The sequence below is a fragment of the Salmo salar genome, chromosome 09 (genome assembly GCF_965601325.2).
Source record: "Salmo salar chromosome 09, fSalSal1, whole genome shotgun sequence".
Lineage (NCBI taxonomy): Eukaryota > Metazoa > Chordata > Actinopteri > Salmoniformes > Salmonidae > Salmo > Salmo salar.
The window spans coordinates 128,792,966-128,809,299 of record NC_138299.1 but is presented as its reverse complement, the minus strand read 5'-3'; the positions used below and the strand labels follow the sequence as shown (position 1 = coordinate 128,809,299).

The window sequence follows — 16,334 nt, the reverse complement described above, 5'->3', positions numbered from 1 at the left end:
GAAGCGGCGCAGGTCCTAATCCAGGCACTTGTCATCTCCCGTCTGGATTACTGCAACTCGCTGTTGGCTGGGCTCCCTGCCTGTGCCATTAAACCCCTACAACTCATCCAGAACGCCGCAGCCCGTCTGGTGTTCAACCTTCCCAAGTTCTCTCACGTCACCCCGCTCCTCCGCTCTCTCCACTGGCTTCCAGTTGAAGCTCGCATCCGCTACAAGACCATGGTGATTGCCTACGGAGCTGTGAAGGGAACGGCACCTCCATACCTTCAGGCTCTGATCAGGCCCTACACCCAAACAAGGGCACTGCGTTCATCCACCTCTGGCCTGTTGGCCCCCCTACCTCTGAGGAAGCACAGTTCCCGCTCAGCCCAGTCAAAACTGTTCGCTGCTCTGGCACCCCAATGGTGGAACAAGCTCCCTCACGACGCCAGGACAGCGGAGTCAATCACCACCTTCCGGAGACACCTGACACCCCACCTCTTTAAGGAATACCTAGGATAGGATAAAGTAATCCTTCTAACCCCCCCCCCCCCCCTTAAAAGATTTAGATGCACTATTGTAAAGTGGTTGTTCCACTGGATATCATAAGGTGAATGCACCAATTTGTAAGTCGCTCTGGATAAGAGCGTCTGCTAAATGACTTAAATGTAAATGTAAATGATATCATTGACGTGACGTGCAAATGAACGATAGAAAACCGATCGTGCAAATGTCACCATTCCAAATGTTTTTGTGCAGGCGCCCCGTGCCGTCCCCGACAAGATGCCGCCCTGGGTGGCTGCCCATGTTGCCTATGCCTAAGTCCGCCACTGGATTATGTTAGAACAGACTGGAGTCACTGAGGTTGTCTGTTTGAGAGTGAGGGATTCACTAGGCCTATATGGCAAGATTTACAATAATCTACTCAACAGAAAATCACTCTAAATGTTGATTGTTTTATTTTAAATAAGGCCACAGGAAGGCAAATTATTTATATTTCATTTTTATTTGTCATGTCATGAATTGTACAGAGTGGCCTAATTCAGACAGAGTTGAGCTTCAGCTTGTAAGGGTAGGTTGTGCATTCAGGAGAGGATCTTCCACAGTGACATGAATACCACAGGCCATAGCAGGGTGGGAGCTTGATGCAACATCCACCCCATGGTAGAGCAAGGTTTGATGTGTTCTGGGGAGAGGAAGGTTATTGTGTTCATTAACATGTACAAAGTCATCCACTTGAGGAATATTGTCAGGATGAGTTCTCTCTTCAGCGGTAGGTCTAATCTGTGTTCCTGTTATATAGTGGACATTGGTGTTTTTTCCACTCAGCTATCATCGTTTGTTTTTATCCACCTAATTTCATCAAGCTTATAGGGCTGCATTGCAACTTTCCCCAGTCATATGTGCCTTTTGACAATACATAGGAATGCATGCAGGTCATGCTAGATTTCAGAAATATATTTGAAATAGAGATCTTATGAACTTTGTCCATAAGACTGGAATAGCGTTTTTTTTTTATCCACTGACATACATTTTTGTCTTATTATACAATGTCATAACGTAGCTGGCATTGCTTCAAAAGGCAAATACAGGTAACTGCCAAAATAAAGGAAACACCAACATAAAGTGTCGTAAGGGCGTTCGGCCATCACGAGCCAGAACAGCTTCAATGCACCTTGGCATAGATTCTACAAGTGTCTGCAACTCTATTGGATGGATATGATACCATTCTTCCATGAGAAATTCCATAATTTGGTGTTTTGTTGATAGTGGTGGAAAACGCTGTCTCAAGCGCTGCTCCAGAATCTCCCATAGGAATCCAATTGGGTTGAGATCTGATGATTGAGACGGCCATGGCATATTGCTTACATCGTTTTCATGCTCATCAAACCATTCAGTGACCACTCGTACCCTATGGATGGGGGCATTGCTATCCTATGGGGGCATAGCCATGATAGCCAAAATAATGTCCTGCGCAGCAATTTTAAACATGACCCTAAGCATGATGGGATGATAATTGCTTAATTAACTCAGATACCACACCTGTTTGGAAGCACCTGCTTTCAAAATACTTTGTATCCCTCATTTACTCAAGTGTTTCCATTATTTTGGCAGTTACCTGTAGGTCTATAAGTAATTTCACCTGTATTTATGTATTCTTTTGATTGATACTCACGTTTTTTCTGGGGGTTTATGTAGTTTATAGTGATGTTCTTCCTCTCTTCTCTACCTCTCCGTATCAAAGTACAGTTATAACTCTTTATCTCGTTGAAATGAGTTAGGGCATGGCCAATGAGAATAAGCCGACACCGACCTTTTGCTGTAATGTGAAAGGTTGAGTCATTTGTCATCTGAAAGTTGTTGTGAGAGCTCCCCAACAGGACCCCGTCCTCTGTGGTGAGGAAGTCACAATCAAAGGGCGGTGACTCTGGACATGGTGGGTACTCGCATTCCAACATGAGGCTGTTGTTTTCAGTGATACAGGCAGTAAGTTTTCCAAAATCGCCTTTCTTCTCTGGTGAACAGGTGACTGAAAGTACAAGACATACAAAGACTTACAATACTGCTTCATTTGGTTTTAATAACAACTCCATGTGTTGATACAGTAAAAGGTTCAAGGAACATTTCACTCATAAATGAAAGTTTGTCCGATGTTTTTAGACCTCAAAAGTAGACTAATGTTGAGATACATACAGTACCAGTAAAAAGTTTGGACACACCTACTCATTCAATGTTCTTTCTTTATTTTGACTATTTTCTACATTGTAGAATAATAGTGAAGACATCAAAACTATTAAATAACACATATGGAATCATGGAGTAACCAAAAAAGTGTTAAACACTTTCAAAGTAGCTACCCTTTGCATTGATGACAGCTTTGCACACTCTTGGCATTCTCTTAACCAGCTTCACCTGGAATGCTTTTCCAACAGTCTTGAAGGAGTTCCCACATATGCTAAGCACTTGTTGGCTGCTTTTCCTTCACTCTGCGGTCCAACTCATCCCAAACCATCTCAATTGGGTTGAGGTCAGGTGATTGTGGAGGCCAGGTCATCTGATACAGCACTCCATCACTCTCCTTGGTCAAATGGCCCTTACACAGCCTGGAGGTGTGTTGGGTCATTGTCCTGTTGAAAAACAAATGATATTCCCACTAAGCGCAAACCAGATAGGATGGCGTATCACTGCAGAATGCTGTGGTAGCCATGCTGGTTAAGTGTGTCTTGAATTCTAAAAAAAATCACAGACAGTGTCACCAGCAAAGCACCCCACACCTCCTCCTCCATGCTTCACAGTGGGAACCACATATACAGAGATCATCCGTTCACCTTCTCTGCGTCTCACACAAAAATGTGGACTCATCAGACAAAGGGTAGATTTCCCCCAGTCTATTGTCCATTGTGTTTCTTGGCCCAAGCAAGTCACTTCTTCTTATTGGTGTCCTTTAGTAGTGGTTTCTTTGCAGCAATTCAACCAGGGGGCTCCTAAGTGGTGCAGTGGTCTAAGGCCCTGCATCTCAGTGCTAGAGGTGTCACTACAGACCGTGGTTCGATCCTGGGCTGTATTATAACCTGCTGTGATCGGGAGTCCCATAGGGTGGGGCACAATTGGCCTAGCATTGTCCGGGTTTGGCTGATGTAGGCTGTCATTGTAAAATAAGAATTTGTTCATAACTGACTTGCCTAGTTAAATTAAATAAAAAATGAAGGTCTGATTCACACAGTCTCCTCTGAACATTTGATGTTGAGATGTGTCTTTTACTTGAAATCTATGAAGCATTTATTTGGGATGCAATTTCTGAGGCTGGTAACTCTAATGAACTTATCCTCTGCAGCATAGGTAACTCTGGGTCTTCCTTTCCTGTGGAGAGCCAGTTATATCTTAGCTCTTGATGGTTTTTGCTACTGCACTTGAAGAAACTTTCCGGATTGACTGACCTTCATGTCTTAAAGTAATGATGGTCTGTAATTTCTCTTTGCTTATTTGAGCTGTTCTTGCCTTAATATGGACTTGGTCTTCTGTATACCACCCCTACCTTGTCACAACACAACTGATTGGCTCAAACGTATTAAGAAGGAAAGAAATTCCAGAAATTAACATTGAACAAGGCATACCTGTTAATTGAAATGCATTCTAGGTGACTACCTCATGAAGCTGGTTGAGAGAATGCCAAGAGTGTGCAAAGCTGTCATCAAGGCAAAGGGTGGCTACTTTGAAGAATCTAAAATATATTTTGGTTTGTTTAATACTTTTTTGGTTACTACATGATTCCATATTTGTCATTTCATAAACTCAGCAAAAAAAAAGAAACCTCTCTCACTGTCAACTGCGTTTATTTTCAGCAAACTTAACAAATAAATATTTGTATGAACATAAGATTCAACAACTGAGACATAAACTGAACCTGCTCCACAGACATGTGACTAACAGAAATAGAATAATGTGTCCCTGAACAAAGCGGGGTCAAAATCAAAAGTAACAGTCAGTATCTGGTGTGGCCATCAGCTGCATTAAGTACTGCAGTGCATCTCCTCCTCATGGACTGCACCAGATTTGCCAGTTCTTGCTGTGAGATGTTACCCCACTCTTCCACCAAGGCACATGCAAGTTCCCGGACATTTCTGGGGGGAATGTCCCTAGCCCTCACCCTCCGATCCAACTGGTCCCAGGCGTGCTCAATGGGATTGAGATCCGGGCTCTTCGCTGGCCATGGCAGAACACTGACATTTCTGTCTTGCAGGAAATCATGCACAGAACGAGCAGTATGGCTGGTGGCATTGTCATGCTGGAGGGTCATGTCAGGATGAGCCTGCAGGAAGGGTACCCCATGAGGGAGGAGGATGTCTACCTTGTAACGCACAGCATTGAGATTGCCTGCAATGACAACAAGCTCAGTCCGATGATACTGTGACACACCGCCTCAGACCATGATGGACCCTCCACCTCCAAATCGATCCCGCTCGATTGTGCTAACAAACCTCCAAACGAGCTTCAATGCCATACAACACTCCTTCCGTGGCCTCCAACTGCTCTTAAACGCTAGTAAAACCAAATGCATGCTTTTCAACCATTCGCTGCCCGCACCAGCCCGCCCGACTAGCATCACCACCCTGGACGGTTCCGACCTAGAATATGTGGACAACTATAAATACCTAGGTGTCTGGTTAGACTGTAAACTCTCCTTCCAGACTCATATTAAACATCTCCAATCCAAAATCAAATCTAGAATCGGCTTTCTATTTCGCAACAAAGCCTCCTTCACTCATGCCGCCAAACTTATCCTAGTAAAACTGGCTATCCTACCGATCCTCGACTTCGGCGATGTCATATACAAAATAGCTTCCATTACTCTACTCAGCAAACTGGATGCAGTCTATCACAGTGCCATCCGTTTTGTTACCAAATCACCTTATACCACCCACCACTGCGACCTGTATGCTCTAATCGGCTGGCCCTCGCTACATATTCGTAGCCAGATCCACTGGCTCCAGGTCATCTATAAGTCTATGCTAGGTTAAGCTCCGCCTTATCTCAGTTCACTGGTCACGATAACAACACCCACCCGTAGCACACGTTCTAGCAGGTATATCTCACTGATCATCCCCAAAGCCAACACCTCATTTGGCCACCTTTCCTTCCAGTTCTCTGCTGCCAGTGACTGGAACGAATTGCAAAAATTGCTGAAGTTAGAGACTTTTATTTCCCTCACCAACTTTAAACATCAGCTACCTGAGCTGGTAACCGATCGCTGCAGCTGTACATAGTCCATCTGTAAATTGCCCACCCAATATACATCCCTCATCCCCATACTGCTTTTATTTGATTTACTTTTCTGCTCTTTTGCACACCAGTATTTCTACTTGCACATCATCATATGCTCATTTATCACTCCAGTGTTAATCTGCTAAATTGTAATTATTCGCTCCTATGGCATATTTATTGCCTACCTCCTCATGCCTTTTGCACACACTGTATATAGACTTTCTTTTTTTTCTACTGTGTCATTGACTTGTTTATTGTGTTATTGGCTTGTTTATTGTTTACTCCATGTGTAACTCTGTGTTGTTGTCTGTGTCACACTGCTTTGCTTTATCTTGGCCAGGTCGCAGTTGTAAATGAGAACTTGTTCTCAACTTGCCTACCTGGTTAAATAAAGGTGAAATATATATATATTTTTTAATTTAAATATTTTTTAAAGAAAAGAGTACAGGCCTCGGTGTAACGCTCATTCCTTTGACAATAAACGCAAATCCGACCATTACCCCTGGTGAGACAAAACCGCGACTCGTCAATGAAGAGCACTTTTTGCCAGTCCTGTCTGGTCCAGCGACGGTGGGTTTGTGCCCATAGGCGACGTTGTTGCCGGGGATGTCTGGTGAGGACTTGCCTTACAATAGGCCTACAAGCCCTCAGTCCAGCCTCTCTCAGCCTATTGTGGACAGTCTGAGCACTGATGGAGGGATTGTGCGTTCCTGGTGTAACTTGGGCAGTTGTTGTTGCCATCCTGTACCTGTCTCGCAGGTGTGATGTTTGGATGTACCGATCCTGTGCAGGTGTTGTTACACGTGGTTTGCCACTGCGAGGACGATCAGCTGTCTGTCCTGTCTCCCTGTAGCGCTGTCTTAGGCGTCTCACAGTACGGACATTGCAATTTATTTCCCTGGCCACATCTGCAGTCCTCATGCCTCCTTGCAGCATGCCTAAGGCACGTTCACGCAGATGAGCAGGGACCCTGGGCATCTTTCTTTTGGTGTTTTTCAGACTCAGTAGAAAGGCTTCTTTAGTGTCCTCTAAGTTTTCAGAACTGTGACCTTAATTGCCTACCGTCTGTAAAGCTGTTAGTGTCTTAACGACCGTTCCACAGGTGCATGTTCATTCATTGTTTATGGTTCATTGACCAAGCATGGGAAACAGTGTTCAAGCCCTTTACAATGAAGATCTGTGAAGTTATTTGGATTTTTACGAATTATCTTTGAAAGAACGGGTCCTGAAAAAGGGACATTTCTTTTTTTGCTGAGTTTAGTTTTGATGTCGTCTTCACTATTATTCTACAATGTAGAAAATGTAAAAATAAAGAAAAACCCTGGAATGAGTACGTGTGTCCAAACTTTTGACTGGTACTGTATATATTATTTCAAATGAATTCCATTGCGAGTACTATGTACACTGTTTCAAACTGATGGGTGGTTTTGGTCTCACCCATGTCAAGTACGTTAAAACATGGCCATCTTTAGTATCAACACAATCCACTAGAAGTGACCTCCTCAGCTTTGAAAACGTCTTCACTATTATTGTACAATGTAGAAAATTGTAAAAATAAAGAAAAACCCTTGAATGAGTAGGTGTGTCCAAACTTTTTACTTGTACTGCATGTCAGCACCCTAGACCATCTGTTGTGAAGATCCCGCTATATGCCTCAATCCCAAATGAATGGAAAAGATAAGCACCATCTAATTCTCTGGTTTTATTCAGTGCCTATCTTTTCCACTCACTTAGGGTGGAGGCATATAGGTGGATCTACACTCAGCCAATGTTGTGGGAAATGGTTTTGTCTTGACATTAGACTACTTTGGAGCTCTGAAAACATCTGACAAACTTTGATTTGAAAGTGTAATGTCCCTTTAAGAGAATGTAACAAACAGTCCTCCTTCATCACATTACTTGTTATAGTGTGCATGTGAAAGCCTGACATTTCTAAAAGCCCCCCTACAGGTATAAATGTGATGCAAAGAGAACGTATGTATCTTTATATGAAATAATGTCTTTATATGAATTTAACAAGTGGAGAAAAAAGAAAAGCATGACAAAGTCCAACATGCATCTAGCGAGGTAATTAAATCAGCAGACAGATTTGATTACAGGGATTCTCCTGATTTATGAGCTTGTTGTGCGTGCAGCACTGGTCTGGAGCTTCCTAGCTTACCCACCCAGAAACAGGAAGAGAAGTGTTGTGGAAAAGAGGAACATGTTCCCGACGCCCCAGTGTTGCTCTGTGGGAGATAAAACACACTGGTTCTGAATTACAACTCTAGCCTGACCTCTAGGAACTACCTGTAGATCTGAACTCTGAAACAATTGGATAGGTCTGAGCATGGGGCAACATTTCCACCCATCACAAGGTTGAAGGCAAGTTGAAGCTATCCCCATAATCCTGACTATAAGTCTGAATATCTATCTATTTACATTTTAGTCATTTAGCAGACGCTATTATCCAGAGCGACTTACAGTGCATTCATCTTAAGATAGCTAGGTGGGACAACCACAAATCACAGGCATAGAAAGTACATTTTTCCTCAATAAAGTAGCTATCAGTAGAGTTAGAACTAGAAGGGGGAGGGGTGGGGTGAGGAGGATTATTTAAGATACTGTTTGAAGAGGTAGGGTTTCAGATGTTTTTGAAAGATGGGCAGGGACTCTGCTGTCCTAGCTTCAGGGGGAATCTGGTTCCACCATTGGGGTGCCAGGACAGAGAAGAGCTTGGACTGGGCTGAGCGGGATCTGCCCTCCTTTAGGGGTGGGAGTGCCAAGATACCTGAGGTGGCAGAACGGAGTGCTTGGGTTGGGGTGAAGGGTTTGAGCATAGCCTGAAGGGAGGGGCAGTTCCTCTTTCTGTTCCGTAGGTAAGCACCATGGTCTTGTAGTGGATGCGAGCTTCGACTTGAAGCCAGTGGAGTGTGCAGAGGAGCGGGCTGACATGAGAGAACTTAGGAAGGTTGAAAAGCAGGAGTGCTGCAGCATTCTGGATAAGTTGCATTGGTTTGATGGCACAAGAGGGGAACCCAGCCAACAGCGAGTTGCAGTAGACCAGACGGGTAGTCCACAGGTGATTGAGTAACCCCCATGAGCCTACATGGTGGTTGGGTCAACAATGCATTACTGTATCCAACATTGACTACAGCTGTCCTAGTCTTACAATTTTTCTCAATCGCGTACAAATAATTTTTGGATCTCTGTTGAAATGTATCTATAGCAGAACAGCAATGTATGATATTTTACAATATTGCGGACATGCAGAGAATGAAGTTGGGTTACTTCTACATAACTTTGGGTTACTCCTAAGTTATACTCTCCAACATTGTGACCTTCCATTATTTTAGTGTAGATTGAGGCATATATGTTTCTCCATTGTATTCACCTCAGTGGAGGCTACTGAGGAGAGGGCGGCTCATAATAATGGCTGGAACGGCGCAGATGGAATGGTATCAAACCATGTGTTTGACGTATTTGATACCATTCCATATATACCACTCCAGCCATTACCACAAGGCCGTCCTCCTCAATTAAGGTGCCACCAATCTACTGTGATTCACCTTCCTTATTTCTTTTGTGGATTGTGTTTTGTACGCAAATGGAAAGTCTACAAAAATATGAACAATCCAGGCTATGTACTGAATACATAGAATAGTATTGTTGTCACATCCTGACCAGTATAAGGGGTTATTGGTTATTGTAGTTTGGTCAGGACGTGGCAGGGGGTATTTGTTTTATGTGGTTCGGGGTTTAATGGGATATGTATTTATGTAAGAGGGGTGTTTGATTTATGTGTTCCGGGGTTTTTGGGTAATGTTCTTGTTTTGTATTTCTATGGTTTTCTATGTTGTGTATTTCTTTGTGTTGGCCTGGTATGGCTCTCAATCAGGAACAGCTGTACATCGTTGTAGCTGATTGAGAGTCATACTTAGGTAGCCCTGTTTCACCTGTCCCTTTGTGGGAAGTTGTATTTGTGCGCTGCTATGTTTAGCCTGCAGGACTGTTAGCTGTTGTTCGTGGTTTCGTTTTGTTGTTTTTGTGTGGTGTTCGTAATAAAGTAAATATGAGCATTCACGTACCCGCTGCATTTTGGTCCACTTCCTACGACGGCCGTTACAGAACTTCCCACCACCAACGGACCAAGCCGCGGGCCCAGGAAGAGGAAGGATCCTGGGCCAGGGAGAGAAGGGAGTGGAGGACATTTTGGACATGGGAAGAGGTAATGGCAGGGGACAAGACCCTGCCATGGAAACAGGTGGAGACAGCGAGGGAGGAACGACGAAAGTGGAGCGAAGAGCGGGCCCAACGTAGGATGCATGAGAGGCAGCCCCAATAAATATATTTTTTGGGGGGGGCACACGGGTAGTTTGGCTGGGCCAGGGTTAAGCCCCAAGCCAACTCCCCGTGCTTATCGGAGGCAGCTTGTTACTGGTCAGGCCCCGTGCTATGGGGTGATGCGCACGGCGTCGAGGCTGAGCATTCACAGGCCGGTGTGCGCGGTGCCAGCACCCCGCATTTGCCAGGGGGAAGCGGGCATCCAGCCAGTAAGGGTGGTGCCAGTACTGCGCTCAAGACCGCCAGTGCGCCTTCACGGCCCAGTGTATCCTGTTCCCGCTCCTCGCTCTAGCCCTGAGGTGTGTGTTTCCAGTCTGGCACATCCAAAGCCAGCAACACGCACCAGGCCTCCAGTGCGTCAGCCCAGTCCAACTCGTCCTGTTCCTGCTCCTCGCACTAGCCCTGAGGTGCGTGTTTCCAGTCTGGCACATCCAAAGCCAGCACCACGCACCAGGCCTCCAGTGCGTCAGCCCAGTCCAACTCGTCCTGTTCCTGCTCCCCGCACTAGCCTTGGGGTGCGTGTCTCCAGTCTGGTACCTCCACTACCAGCCCCACGCAACAGGCGTTCAGTGCGAAGTCCCCGTCCAGAGCTTCCGACGACAGTGCCCCGTCCAGAGCTTCCGACGATTGTGCCCCGTCCAGAACTTCCGACGACAGTCCGGAACCGAGTGAGACGGCCCACAGTCCGGAACCGAGTGAGACGGCCCACAGTCCGGAACCGAGTGAGACGGCCCACAGTCCGGAACCGAGTGAGACGGCCCACAGTCCGGAACCGAGTGAGACGGCCCACAGTCCGGAACCGAGTGAGACGGCCCACAGTCCGGAACCGAGTGAGACGGCCCACAGTCCGGAACCGGCGCAGCCAGAGTCGCCCTACAGTCCGGAGCTCCCAGAATCGTCCGTCTGCCCGAGGTCTACAGCGACGTGCCTCAGCCAGAGGTATTCAGCGGGGGTGGACAGGTTAGGTGGGGGACTAAGGCCAGAGCCTGAGCCACCTCCACAGTAGGAGGATTGGGGGGGGGGGGGGGGGGGGGTGTAGCACGGGAACCGTCGGCAGCCACCCTCCCTTTAGTTTGGGGGGTTTATTTTGTGTTTATTTTTGTGTGAGGTGCATCCGGGGTCTGCACCTTTGGGGGGGGGGTACTGTCACGTCCTGACCAGTATAAGGGGTTATTGGTTATTGTAGTTTGGTCAGAACGTGGCAGGGGGTATTTGTTTTATGTGGTTCGGGGTTTAATGGGATATGTTCTTGTTTTGTATTTCTATGGTTTTCTATGTTGTGTATTTCTTTGTGTTGGCCTGGTATGGCTCTCAATCAGGAACAGCTGTACATCGTTGTAGCTGATTGAGAGTCATACTTAGGTAGCCCTGTTTCACCTGTCCCTTTGTGGGAAGTTGTATTTGTGCGCTGCTATGTTTAGCCTGCAGGACTGTTAGCTGTTGTTCGTGGTTTCGTTTTGTTGTTTTTGTGTGGTGTTCGTAATAAAGTAAATATGAGCATTCACGTACCCGCTGCATTTTGGTCCACTTCCTACGACGCCGTTACAATTGTGATGATACCAATGAATGAATCCTGCACACAATGTGCTTATTTTTTTTAATCAGGAATAATATTTTATTTTTATTTGACCTTTATTTAACTAGGCAAGTCAGTTAAGAACAAATTCTTATTTTCAATGACAGCCTAGGAACAGTGGGTTAACTGCCTTGTTCAGAGGCAGAACAGATTTTTACCTTGTCAGCTCAGGGATTCCTGAAATTGTTTGAAATATGCATAAAAGGGGAGTAACTGCCCATAATTGTGAACTTTTGGATAGTTTTAGTTCCAATTTTGATCATCATCATTTAGTGACTGCCAAGAAACTGTATTGATCTACATGGATCTTTGAAGACAGACTAACTTTCTGTTTTGTCTGCGCCAAGATAAGTATGGTTGCAGTCATCTTTTTGCAGGCAGTTGTGTTCTTTTGATGAATGTATTAGCAATTTTGACAGTATAATAGTTTTGATTAATGTATTTGTGTTTTGAGAAGGGAACTACGTTTTGAAAACATATTTATTGTTTTGCAAGAGGCAACAGTGTTCCTTGTCTTGTGGACTCTTGAAAATCGACAACATTGTTCCAAAATAAATGTTGGTTAGAATACAGTTGATTTCCTTTTACCCTTAACAGTAACCACTGAATTGGGTGTGATATTCTTATCTATTGATCTTCAAATCGTTCAAGAATTCCTGCCATTGTTTATCTAATCGGGATTAAATAGATAGGAAGTCAAAGGCACTAGAAACTGTAAATGATGTTAAAAAATTACCAGAGCTGGGAAGCTTGTTACCAGTGAATATCTCCATGTCTTTTCCCATTTGAGGATTTAAAAATGGAAATAGAATAGCTATCCATGAGTTATATTTATTACTTGTACAGCATCTCTGAAAAGCATGTTTTCCATAGTATTATGATCCCAAAGAGTACATGTTAACATTTTGTATTGTTTAGAGTTTGGCTGGAGTGTTTCCAAGACAGTTCCTCCATTCAACAGGTTTATTTCCATGCAATATTTCAAGTGGGAAATGTATTATCTTACCGTTGTCACTGTTGATTGTATTTCAGGGTTGTCTTCGATGTTAATGTGGTTCTTGCTTCAGCAATGGCAATATAAGAGCCCAGAAATCTGAGAATCACTGTTGTAGGCTGGGCAGGGCACAAATGAAGAGAGCAGGAGGAAAAATAAGAGGAGTTGGGAGGGGGGGATGGGGTTTAAAGAGCTACTGTCCAATCAAGTGGGCTTGAGTTGCATCTTCTCTGAGCAAAAAAACAGGATGTATTGTATTGACATCTAAAGTGGAGTGTGATTGAATACTCTTTCTTGATATCAGCTCAGCAGGTACACTTGTTAACCCATAACAAGGACGTTTTTAATTTCCCAATTTTTAGGTCATGAAGAGTCTTGCTGCTCTTCAAAAGTAGGGTTTTTCACAGCGTACTCACATGTTCATAATTCTCAGTATAGGTTTTGATATATTTGTTATTATATTTAGTGAGCTGTGTTGTCAACAACAGGGCTCTATTGTATCTGTTTTGTGAGTGTATCTGTTTGTGTTCTCAATTGTTCTGTTACTCTTTCTCTAAATGGATTTGTGTTTTTGACTACATCTTTCCATACCTTGTCCACACCATTAGCTCAATAAATTATTAGGAGAAATTCATAATGGAGATTATAGCCAGGACTCATTATGGGTCTGATCAGGACAGGACATCCCCTTGTTGATGGAATTTAGAGTGAGTGGATTTCCTGGATCCCATTCCCTGATGAGAAATAAAAGACAACCACGCCTTTATTACCAAAGGGGGTCCATGATGATTACAGATGGAGGAAGAAAAAAAATGAGAACCTGCAAAATTGAGAAAGAGCATTGACCCACACACCTTTGTATATTTGGCAACACCGATTAACAGCACATTGTATTTGTTAAGATGCAGAGAGCTGTGATAATTTGTTTCAGAAGGGATCGTTTTTTTTGCCCTTTGATGTGGTCTAGAACAGTGGTTCTCAACCTTTTTTGTTTACTGTACCCCCAATCACATATTGCTCTGCTCATAAGTCTTCCCAAGTACCCCCTGTGGATAGGCCAGGTACCCCAACGGGTACTAGTACCCCAGGATGAGACCCACTGTCTTACATATAGCCTTTCAATATTCACCTTTTCTCCTGAGCCTACACCTTGTCACACTGTGGCAAGCAATGAGTTCCATCAAAACCTACACGCAAAACGCTGGAAAAAATGCTCAAGAATAGAGTTAATGAAAAACTTTAATTCCAGTTACATAGTTTACTTTAGAGTTTAAAATATGTCTCAGGGGTTGCAGGTGTGACCTCTGTGAATGTAATTCTTCTTATATCTGCAGAGGGGTAAATACAATGATAGATAGATACATGTAAGGAATGAATGCTTTAACAAACTGACCAGCATTTAGGTAAAAGGAATATTGACTCAGTTAAATAAAATAATTTATAGTACATGTATAGTATATGGGTCAGCTATAAAGGATGACCGATAATTCTAGATTTAAAATAGGACAGCAGCTTGTAACCCCTACTTGCAAGGGAAGACATATTCTGTCTCTGCCTGGTCACCTGAATAAAACCATAAGACAGGTAAGTCTCTGTAAATGAACACAAGTTAACCAAATGTTACTAAAAATAAGAGGGAAAAATACATCTTGGTGAGGGTTAGATATAAACTTACTCGGCTGGTAGTAGTCGTAGATCTTGACCACCGCTGGCTTTAGATTCTGTACTGGGAGCTCCTGTATGATGTCCAGGGTGTGGTTGAAAGGTAGGAATAGGGATTGGTCACAATTATTTAAACGCTCTATGCAGAAGTGTAATTTCAGTTTTGCTGACTGAAGGACATTCTACGCAAATAATTTCAGAGTAGAGTTATGTCACGACAAGTACATCAAAATATACAGTACCAGTCAAAGGTTTGGACAAACCTACTCATTCAAGAGTTATGCTTTATTTTTTACTATATTCTACATTGTAGAATAATAGTGAAGACATCAAGACTACGAAATAACACATGAAAACATGAAGCAACCAAAAAAGTGTTAAACAAATCAAAATATATTTTATATTTTAGATTCTTCAAAGTAGCCACCCTTTGCCTTGATGACAGTTTTGCACACTCTTGGCATTCTCTTAACCGGCTTCACCTGGAATTCTTGTCCAACAGTCTTGAAGGAGTTCCCACATATGCTGAGCACTTGTTGGCTGCTTTTCCTTCACTCTGCGGTCCAACTCATCCCAAACCATCTCAATTGGGTTGAGGTCGGGTGATTGTGGATGCCAGGTCATCTGATACAGCACTCCATCACTCTCCTTCTTGGTCAAATAGCCCTTACACAGCCTGGAGGTGTGTTGGGTCATTGTCCTGTTGAAAAAACAAATGATAGCCCCAATAGGTGCAAACCAGATGGGATGCCGTATCGCTGCAGAAGGCTGTGGTAGCCATGCTGGTTAAGTGTGCCTTGAATTCTAAATAAATCAGACAGTGTCACAAGCAAAGCACCCCCTTACCATCACACCTCCTCCTCCATGCTTCACGGTGGGAACCACACATGCAGAGATCATCCATTCACCTACTCTGCATCTCACAAGGATATGGCGGTTGGAACCAAAAATCTCAAATTTGGACTCATCAGACCAAAGGTGTCACGTCCTGACCAGTATAAGGGGTTATTTGTTATTGTAGTTTGGTCAGGACGTGGCAGGGGGTGTTTGTTTAGAGTGTTTCGGGGTTTATTGGGCTATGTTCTTTGTTAGTCTATTTCTATGTTAGTTCTAGTATGTCTATTTCTATGTGATGTTTATTGGGTGGACCTTCAATTGGAAGCAGCTGCTCCTCGTTGCTTCTAATTGAAGGTCCTATTTAAGAGGGGTGATTATCTGTGGGATTTTGTGGGTAGTTGTTCCTTGTTTAGTGTTTGTGCACCTGACAGGACTGTTTCGTTTTGTTCTTTTTTGTATACGTATTTAGTTGTTTCTCCTTCTTCAAATAAAAAGAAGATGAGTATACATATTCCCGCTGCATTTTGGTCCAATCCTTACGACAATGTGACAAAAGGACAGATTTCCACCGGTCTAATGTCCATTGCTCGTGTTTCTGGGCCTAAGCAAGTCTCTTCTTATTGGTGTCCTTTACTAGTGGTTTCTTTGCAGCAATTCAACCATAAAGGACAGATTCACAGTCTCCTCTGAACTGTCATCAAGGCAAAGGGTGGCTACATTGAAGAATCTCAAATTTGTTTAACACTTTTTTGGTTACCACATTATTCCATGTGTGTTATTTCATAGTTTTGATGTCTTCACTATCATTCTACAATGTAAAGAATGTAAAAAATAAAGAAAAACCCTGGAATGAGTATGTGTGTCCAAACCTTTGACTGGTACTGTATATATTATTTCAAATGAATTCCATTGCGTGTACTATGTACACAGTTTCAAACTGACGGGTGGTTTTGGTCTCACCCCTGTCAAGTACGTTAAAACATGGCCATCTTTAGTACCAACACAATCCACTAGAAGTGAACTCCTCACCTTTGAAGACAAGCAGTTCACTGATTATTCATATTGCATGGACAAAAACATTCCGTTTCAGAAAGGTTCACAGATGAAAGAGGAAAGAGCTACATGGAAAAGGTCACAGGTAACACCATAAACATATGTTATCAAAAAAAACTTACCCTCCCCAAAGAGTCTGGGTCTGGG

At 43.6% G+C, this 16,334-nt stretch overlaps 2 long non-coding RNA genes across 2 annotated transcripts; both read right to left on the bottom strand.

Annotated features, from left to right (window-relative positions):
- Positions 1-964: 964 nt before the first annotated feature.
- On the bottom strand, positions 965-12,757 carry LOC123744728 (uncharacterized). Its single transcript, XR_006771159.2, has 4 exons — positions 12,648-12,757; positions 7,908-7,970; positions 2,156-2,509; positions 965-1,165 (listed from the first exon to the last, which is right to left on the bottom strand). It is a non-coding gene; the product is annotated as an uncharacterized LOC123744728 (long non-coding RNA).
- Positions 12,758-13,856: 1,099 nt separating this feature from the next.
- Positions 13,857-14,589, bottom strand: LOC106612561 (uncharacterized). Its single transcript, XR_001330319.3, has 2 exons — positions 14,311-14,589; positions 13,857-14,198 (listed from the first exon to the last, which is right to left on the bottom strand). It is a non-coding gene; the product is annotated as an uncharacterized LOC106612561 (long non-coding RNA).
- Between the last annotated feature and the right edge of the window lie 1,745 nt (positions 14,590-16,334).